This window comes from Quercus suber, unplaced genomic scaffold, assembly GCF_002906115.3.
Source record: "Quercus suber isolate HL8 unplaced genomic scaffold, Cork oak 2.0 scaffold_174, whole genome shotgun sequence".
Taxonomy (NCBI): Eukaryota; Viridiplantae; Streptophyta; class Magnoliopsida; order Fagales; family Fagaceae; genus Quercus; species Quercus suber.
In genome coordinates, this window is record NW_027069634.1 from 1216527 (window position 1) to 1225395 (window position 8869).

The following is an 8869-nucleotide window of genomic DNA, read 5'->3' on the forward strand; positions in this document are numbered from 1 at the left end:
AAAGGGAGAAAACTACCCAGAAACTGCTCCAAGACTGCCCAAAAACGTTCCCATTTCAATTTGGTCGGGACAAAGGATGTTTTAGCCACTTTATAAGACAAAAAGTGCCTGGCGGTCCTTGTAAGGCCGCCGAATTTGGAGGCCTTTTTGAATGCCTTCCCGATCTCAGATTAAGCTGATCTTAGTGTCCTTGAAAATCTCTAGATGTCTAGTTTTGGAAAGTCAAAGAACTCAAAAATCCAATGGTTGGATCAAAAGTTATGACCTCGAGAAGCAAGTTAATGCGCCCAGCATGGTTTTTAGGATATCTCAACAGTTTTAACTCTGATTTCAACCCATGAATAGTCATTGGAAAGAGAATTCGATAATCTTCACAATGGCACTAGTCCCAACCTGTTTTGGTAGTTGGATTAAAATTAGGGTTTCTAGTGCCCCTAGGAGTCAACCTCAGGTCAAACTTGTCAAAGTTGATGAAAATTACGGACTAGCTCGGGTTTGATGTAAAAACATGAAAAATGTTGTTTTGGGATGATTTTGACCCAACTTTGAATTTTGGTCAACGCAAGGTTGATCAGGGGCATTTTGGTCAATTTTACCTTAAATGGAACTTTAAGTGCTTCAATGCCTGAACGGGTTGTGTCACGTCAATCTAGACGAATCCTTGGCCCTATGGAGAAAAAATAATATCTTTGGAATTTTTGGGATCCAACATGCAAATTAAGGGTAGACAAAATATGGTGTCCATAGTGGGTATAACTTGCCACTCTTCAAAGAAAGTGGTAATTTCTCGCCATTTCAATAGAAAGTGGCATCGGCCTGTCCCAAATTTAACGTACTTCCACACAGAGTGGCAATAACTTGCCACTCTTGGAAGAATGTCACAATTTCTTGCCACTTCAGTAAAATGGGGCAAGGAGTAGCCATTCCAAAATTTCAAGTACATCAACATAGTGTTGCTATAACTTGCCACTCTTCGAAGAAAGTAGCATTTTCTTGCCACTTCAGTAAAATGTGGCAAGGACTACTTAATCTCAAATTTCAAGTTGTCGATATAGAGTGGCTACAATTTGCCACTCATTAAATAATGAGGCAGTTTCTTTCCACTTCAGTAAAGAGTGACAAGGAGTAGCCACTCCTAAATTTCAAGTACATCAACTCAGAGTGGCTATAACTTGCACTCTTCAAAGAAAGTGGTAATTACTCTCCACTTTAGAAAAATGTGGCAAGCAGTAGCTAGTCCCAAATTTCATGTACTTCGACATAGGGTGGCTATAACTAGCCACTTCATTAAAAAGTGGCATGGACTACCCACTCCCAAAACTCGAGTACATCGACACAGAGGGCCAATAACTACCCGCTCTTCGAAGAAAGTGGCACTTCTCGCCACTACAGTAAAAAGTGATAAGTAGTAGCCAGTCCCAAATTTCATATACTTTGACACAGAGTGGGTATAATTTAGGGGTGTCAAATGGATGGGTTTGGGGTGGACATAATTGGGTTGGATATATAAAACCCATTTACCCGTTAAAACCTATTTAACTAATTGCTTCTAACCCAAATCTAACCCAACCCAATTATTATGGGTAAACCCCAACCCACCCAATTATTGTTTCATGAAGAAAAAAGAAACCCATTTAACTAATTACTTCTAACCCAAATCCATCTCTCTCTCTCTTTGAACCCTAATTTTTTTTTTTTTTTTTTTAGAAAAAAGCTTCGAATCTCTGCTCTAATGGCTTCCAACCCTAAGGTCTTCTTTGACATGACCATCGGCGACCAACCTGCCAACCGTATCATCATGAAGCTCTACGCCGATGTGGTTCCCCACACCGTTGAGAACTTCTGGACTCTCTGAACTAGTGAGAAAGGTGCCGGTCACTCTGACAAGCCGTTCCACTACAAGGGATCGTCGTTCCACTACGTGATCCCTAGGATCGTGTGCCAAGGAGGCGACTTCACTGCAAGAAATGGCACCGGACGCAAGTTCTTCATCTGCACCGCCAAGACCGAGTGATTCGACAGAGAGCATGTCATGTTCGGCCAGATCATCGAGGGCATGGACCCTGAAATGTTTGAGGACTGGGTTTTTTTTTTTTTTTTTAATTTATTTATTTTTTATGAGAATGGCTGAGTTGAATTTGGGCATATTGTTTTTGGGTTAAATGGGGTTCAATGACTTTTTAGTTAAAACCCAATAATCACTAGGTCTAATTGGGTTGATGCCTATTTAACCCAACTAATAATTGGATGGGTTTAGGTTCAATTAGAGTGGGTGGGTTTTGGTGGACAAATAGGTTTGGAATTACTTTGCCACCCCTAGTACTTGGAAGAAAGTGGCAATTTCTCGCTACTTCAATAAAAAGTTCGAAGCAGTAGTCAGTCCCAAATTTCAAGTACATCAACACAGAGTTGCTATAACTTGCCACTCTTCGAAGAAAGTGGCTATAACTTGCCATTCTTCGGAGATAGTGACAATTTCTCGCCACTTCAATAAAAAGTGGCAAGCAGTAGTTAGTCCCAAATTTCATGTAGTTCGACACATAGTGTGTATACCTTGCCGCTCTTGAAAGTGGTAATTTCTTGCCATATCAATAGAAAGTGGAATCAGTTGCTAGTCCCAATTTTAACGTACTTCAACATAGAGTGGCATTAACTTGCCACTCTTGGAAGAATGTTGTAATTTCTCGCCACTTCAGTAAAATAGGGCAAGGAGTAGCTATTCCTAAATTTCAAGTACATCAACACAGTGTGGCTATAACTTGCCACTCTTTGAAGAAAGTGGAATTTTCTTGCCACTTTAGTAAAATGTGGCAAAGAGTACTCAATCTCAAATTTCAAGTTGTTGATAAAGAGTGGCTACAACTTGCCACTTATCAAAGAATGTGGCAATTTATTTCCACTTCAGTAAAAGAGTGGCATGGAGTAGCAATTCCCAAATTTTAAGTACATCAATACAGATTGGCTATAACTTGCCACTCTTCAATGAAAGTGGCAATTTCTTGCCACTTCAGTAAAATATGGCAAGTTGTAACCTCTCCCAAATTTCAAGTTGTCAACACAGAGTGGCTATAAGTTGCCACCATTCGAAAAACGTGTCAATTTCTTGCCACTTCAATAATGAGTGACAATGAGTAGCCACTACCAAATTTCAAGTAAATTGATACAAAGTGGCTATAACTCGCCAATCTTTGAAGAATGTGGCAATTTCTTGCCACTTTAGTAAAATGTGGTAAGGTGTAATCACTCCCAAATTTCAACTTGTTGACACAGTATCGCTATAACTTGCCACTCATCGAAGAATGTGGCAATTTCTTGCCCCTTCAATTAAGAGTAGCATACTCAGCTACTCCCAAATTTCAAGTACATCAACACAGATTGACTATAACTTGCCACACTTCGAAGAAAGTGGCAATTTCTTGCCACTTCAATTAAGAGTAGCATGGAGTAGCTACTCCCAAATTTCAAGTACATCAACACAGATTGACTATAACTTGCCACACTTCGAAGAAAGTGGCAATTTCTTGCCGCTTCAATGATATGTGGCAAGGAGTAGCCACTCCCAAATTTCATGTTGTCAACACGGAGTTGCTATAACTTGCCACTTTTCAAAGAAAGTGGCAATTTCTTGCCATTTCAGTAAAGAGTGACAAGGAGTAGCCACTCCCAAATTTCAAGTACATTGACACCAAAGTGGCTATAACTTGCAACTCTTTGAAGGAAGTGGCAATTTCTTGCTAATTCAGAAAAATGTGACAAGTAGTAGCCAATCTGAAATTTCACGTGCTTTGAAACAAAGTGACTATAACATGCCAGTCTTGGAACAAAGTGGCAATTTCTTGTCACTTCAGTAAATAGTGGCAAGGAGTTGCCATTCCCAAATTTTAAGTACATCAACAAAGAGTGGCTACAACATACCACTCTTAAAAGAAAGTGGCAATTTCTCGTCACTTCAGTAAAACGTGTCAAACAGTAGCCAATCCCAAATTTCGCGTACTTTGGAACAGAGTGGCTATAACTTGCTACTCTTGGAAGAAAGTGGCAATTTCTTGCCACTTCAGTAAAATGTGGCAATGTGTAGCAATTTCTAAATTTCAAGAACATCGACACAAATTAGTTATAATTTGCCACTCTTCAAAGAAAGAGAGAATTTCTTACCACTTTTGTAAATAGTGGCAAGGAGTAGCCACCCTCAAATTTCAAGTACGTCAACATAAAGTGGCTATAACTTGCCACTCATAGAAGAAAGTTGCAATTTCTTGCCACTGCAGTAAAGAGTGGCAAGGGGTAATAACTAGGAGTATCCCAAACATTTAACCGTGAATTTAAAAAATTTATTTTTAAAATATACATTTTAAAATAATTTTTTTTAATTAAAAAAAAACACACATTTTAGAATCTGGGAACACAAACGACACTTTTTTTTTTTTTTTTGAAGGGGAAAACGACACTTGTTGGTGTAAAAGATAGACAAACTTTTTTTTTTTAAGGAGAATTTTATCACACTTGTTATTACAAACGTCATTTACATTTTTTCTCTGAAATCATATTTTAAAAATACAATTTCGATCCACATTATTGTGTGGATCAGGTTAGTATGCAGTAAATAAGGAGTTTATGGGCCTAACTATAGTCTGTTTTCTTTTTGTTAATGTATTTATTTATCTATATATATATATATATATGCAGTAAATAAGGAGTTTGTGGGCATAACTATAGTCTTTTTTTTTAATGTATTTTATTTATCTATATATCTATATATATATATATATATATAACCGAACCTTCTACAAGCACAACAATTTTTCACGTCAGCATCATTTAAAAAATATAAAAATAAAAACAAAAATTCTGATTTTTTTTCTCTAAAACCCGATAATCACTTTTAAAAAAATACAAAAATTTTGATTTTTTTTTCTCTAAAACCCAATAATACATAAAACCCAAGATTAAAAAAAATAAAAAATTGCTCCTCTCTCAAACCCGATTCTTTGCCCATCTTCATTCTCAATTTCCTCGAATTTTTTTTTAAATAACAATAAATATTAAAAATTTTAGTTAGTTGTCACATCGCAAAAGAATGTTGAAAACTAGCATCTCGAGCGTCTAAAACTTGAGTTCCAAGATAAAAATCAAGTTTTTAAGTCTTGTTTGTAAAAAAAATCCACGTGAAAATTGAGTTTTAAATACTCAAGTTCAGAAAACGCCGCTATAGGGCTTAAAAACGTCACTATAGGGCTTAAAAATAGAGTTGAAAAAAATTTAGCTGAGAAACGCCGCTATAGGGCTTTAAAACGTCAGTATAGGGCTTAAAAACGCCACTATAGGGTTCCCTGAACCTAGTATTAAAACACTTACGAAAAAATTTTGTAAAAAAATGCCACTATATGGCTTTAAAATGTCACTATAGGACTTAAAAACGCCACTATAGAGACGATAAAACTAAAAAAATTTTTACATAAAACTCGAGTTTTAAACTCGAGATCTATATGCCATTTTCAAATATAAATTTCGAGTTTCTAAAACTCAAGATATCTACTTTCTCTTATAATTTCAAACATTGACTAACTAACTATATACAAATTTTTTGCACAGCTATTCTGCACATTCCCTCCGATTTCCTCTCCACAACCCAGAACCACCGTTAGTCATCTCCCACAACTCAACGGCNGGGCTTTAAAACGTCAGTATAGGGCTTAAAAACGCCACTATAGGGTTCCCTGAACCTAGTATTAAAACACTTACGAAAAAATTTTGTAAAAAAATGCCACTATATGGCTTTAAAATGTCACTATAGGACTTAAAAACGCCACTATAGAGACGATAAAACTAAAAAAATTTTTACATAAAACTCGAGTTTTAAACTCGAGATCTATATGCCATTTTCAAATATAAATTTCGAGTTTCTAAAACTCAAGATATCTACTTTCTCTTATAATTTCAAACATTGACTAACTAACTATATACAAATTTTTTGCACAGCTATTCTGCACATTCCCTCCGATTTCCTCTCCACAACCCAGAACCACCGTTAGTCATCTCCCACAACTCAACGGCTCTACCTTCTCTGGCACGACTCAACAGCTGCAATCGCCCAAGTTTCATTATTTCCCCACCAAATACCCATTAAAAAACCGATACTTCTTCGAAACCTAAACCTAAAACTGTCGCTTCTTCAAAATCTCTCCTCTTCTCAAACGCTAGCATCACCTTCCCCTAAACCTAAAACTCACCCTTTCCTTCCCCAAAATCAAAACCCAAAACTCAGATTCTCAAACCGTCGTCGCCGCCACCACCGGTCACCGCCACTGCATCTTTTGGTTTTCCTCTCTCTATTATGCAACTCATTCTCTACCTGTTATTATTTTCAATTGAAAATCAAAATCCATACCCAATGCCTAGGTATGCTTGCTTTCCTCTTTTCTTTTCTCTGATTTTAAGTTTTTCAATTGAAACCAAACAGAGTAAAGGCAGCCTACTTAATGATGAAAAACAGAGGAAATATTTCTCTCTTTCTTTATTTTTTTTTTATTTTTATTTTTTATAATTTGGAAATATGATTTAGGTATTGGTATTGTAGTCTGATTGGTTTTGATTTAGGAAGAACAAATGCTTGACATTGATAGGTTTTGGTATTGTAGTATTGTTCGTTACATATTTACATGTCCAAAGCTGAATACAAGAAAATCCTGTGGGTTTGTATTTAAAATACAATATGATTTCAATAATTCAAAACCTAACCCAAGCTAATTCTTGCGTCGTTGCAACAGAGACTAGCTTTGGAAATGATAAACCTTCTATTGGAATTTCAAAAAGTGGAGGTATGTTAAATTTTGATTACCATATGTTAAATTGTTTTTTTTTTTTTTCTCTCTCATAATATCTCTTATAGTTTGTGCATGCTATCCGTGTTTATGATTGATGAACTTGCAGTTGCTGACAAATTAATATAAACTTTTATTTTGTTTGGTTGAAGGGAATTAATAAATCTCATAATGAGTATTGGGCGATCTCAATCTCATGATTTAAGTCTAGGTGAGATATTCATTTCCTTGATTAACATTTACTTCTCACACAAGTCCAAAGTATACCAGTTGTCAAGGATAAACTTTCTAAGTGCTTTCCGTCCATCATGGGTCAATCTAACTTCAGTAAAGATTATCATAATAGTGTTATGGTGAGACTATCTGGGTAGGGTTGAGTTGTGATATTAATTTGTAATATAATGTTGTAGCACTATTGCAAGATGGATTGGGTCACATCACAAATGATTTCAGAAATTTATCCAAAAAATTGAATGATGCTGTCCATTGGTGTGCACAATGCCATACAATATATACAATGTTGTACACAGTCTATCCCAAGTGTGATTAGATCACTCGGTTCTTTCATTAAGATATACTTATGGTTTTTCCAGGGGTGCGTGACCCTCAAGATGCTGTTAATGGAAGGTACTATGTAGCAGCAGATAAACTTGATTGTGATAGTACAAGGCCACAAGCTGAAGATGTCTACTTGGCGAAGTATAAAAGGTTGAAGGAAAGGGACACAGGTAAACATTTGGATGTCATTGTGATAAATTGATAACGTTTTGGAAAATTAGAATTTCCTAAGCTGCTTTCATACCATGGTCATTTTTTAACTTTAGCCATACTATACCATATTTGGAATTGATGTTGCTATTGTGGGAATTTTTGTCATATGCAGTGTAGAAACGTATATTTAAAGAAAAAAATAAAAAGAATTTGTGAGTTTGTATAACAGGTTGTGAAATTAAGGACGATTATAAAAAACCTCTTCAAGTCATTTGTCAATTTGAAATGTACTTGATAATGAAAGATTGGCATAACATTGTGCCTTAGAAAATATGCTTTCTGAAACTATTTTTACTATGTCGACATTTGACATTAACAAATCTGTGGTTGGCTCTTTCAGGGGGCAAAGCTCTACATGGCCTGAGCTCTAAGAGAAAGCAGATGTTGGAGGATGTAAGCCTACTCAAGAATTTAAAGATAAATGAAACTGAGTGAGGTACATTAACTTGACATGTGACTTAAAATTCATCTGTATATATTAGCTTTATACCATTTGATACTCTTGCTTGAAGTCATCGACTATATTTAATATTTCTCCTTTCCTCCAAAGACATGGAAGCTAGGTGGTCCCTATTGGATTTGGGTTGGATATTTCTGCTTATTAAACATCTCTCAATCTCAATCTCATGATTTAATTTTTCCTAAGGTTGTTATGATTTTCATTTTCTTTTTGCTCTTGGAGAATATATTTATGTACCTCTCTTTCTTTGTAATTATTACTATGACATTCATCTGATTGAAAAAACATAGTTTAGCTTAAGATTGTCTAATATTATTCTTTTGATATTTGGGTGTTAAGCATTCTTGGCCAGCTTCTTTTATATTCAATTGTCTTTGCAAACGGCACAATATGTGTTTGTGTACTTTTATAGTTCCTGGACCGCACAAGATTTAGCTATTGTTAATGAACAATTAGATTCTTGGACTGCACAAGATGCAGCTATTGTTAATGATACACCATATACTGAATATTTGCTTTGTACAATTACTGTAGTCAGTGAGATCATATTAACTGCAATTTCATTCTCTAATTCATTATATACTGTGTATGTGAATGTGTCATCATAACTTGGAAATTTTTATTGATTGTTTGACCATTGGTTGTGAGATTGATATTGAACTTGGACTTGGTTTTATCCATATGGTATATAATTTTAGAAGATAATTTCAGTAGGTTTAGATTTTTTTTTTTTTTTTGGTATTGCATAAGGGATAGGGCCTAGAAAATCTACGACTATAGCATGAATCCTAATCTTTTGTTGAGTGATTCTACTCTT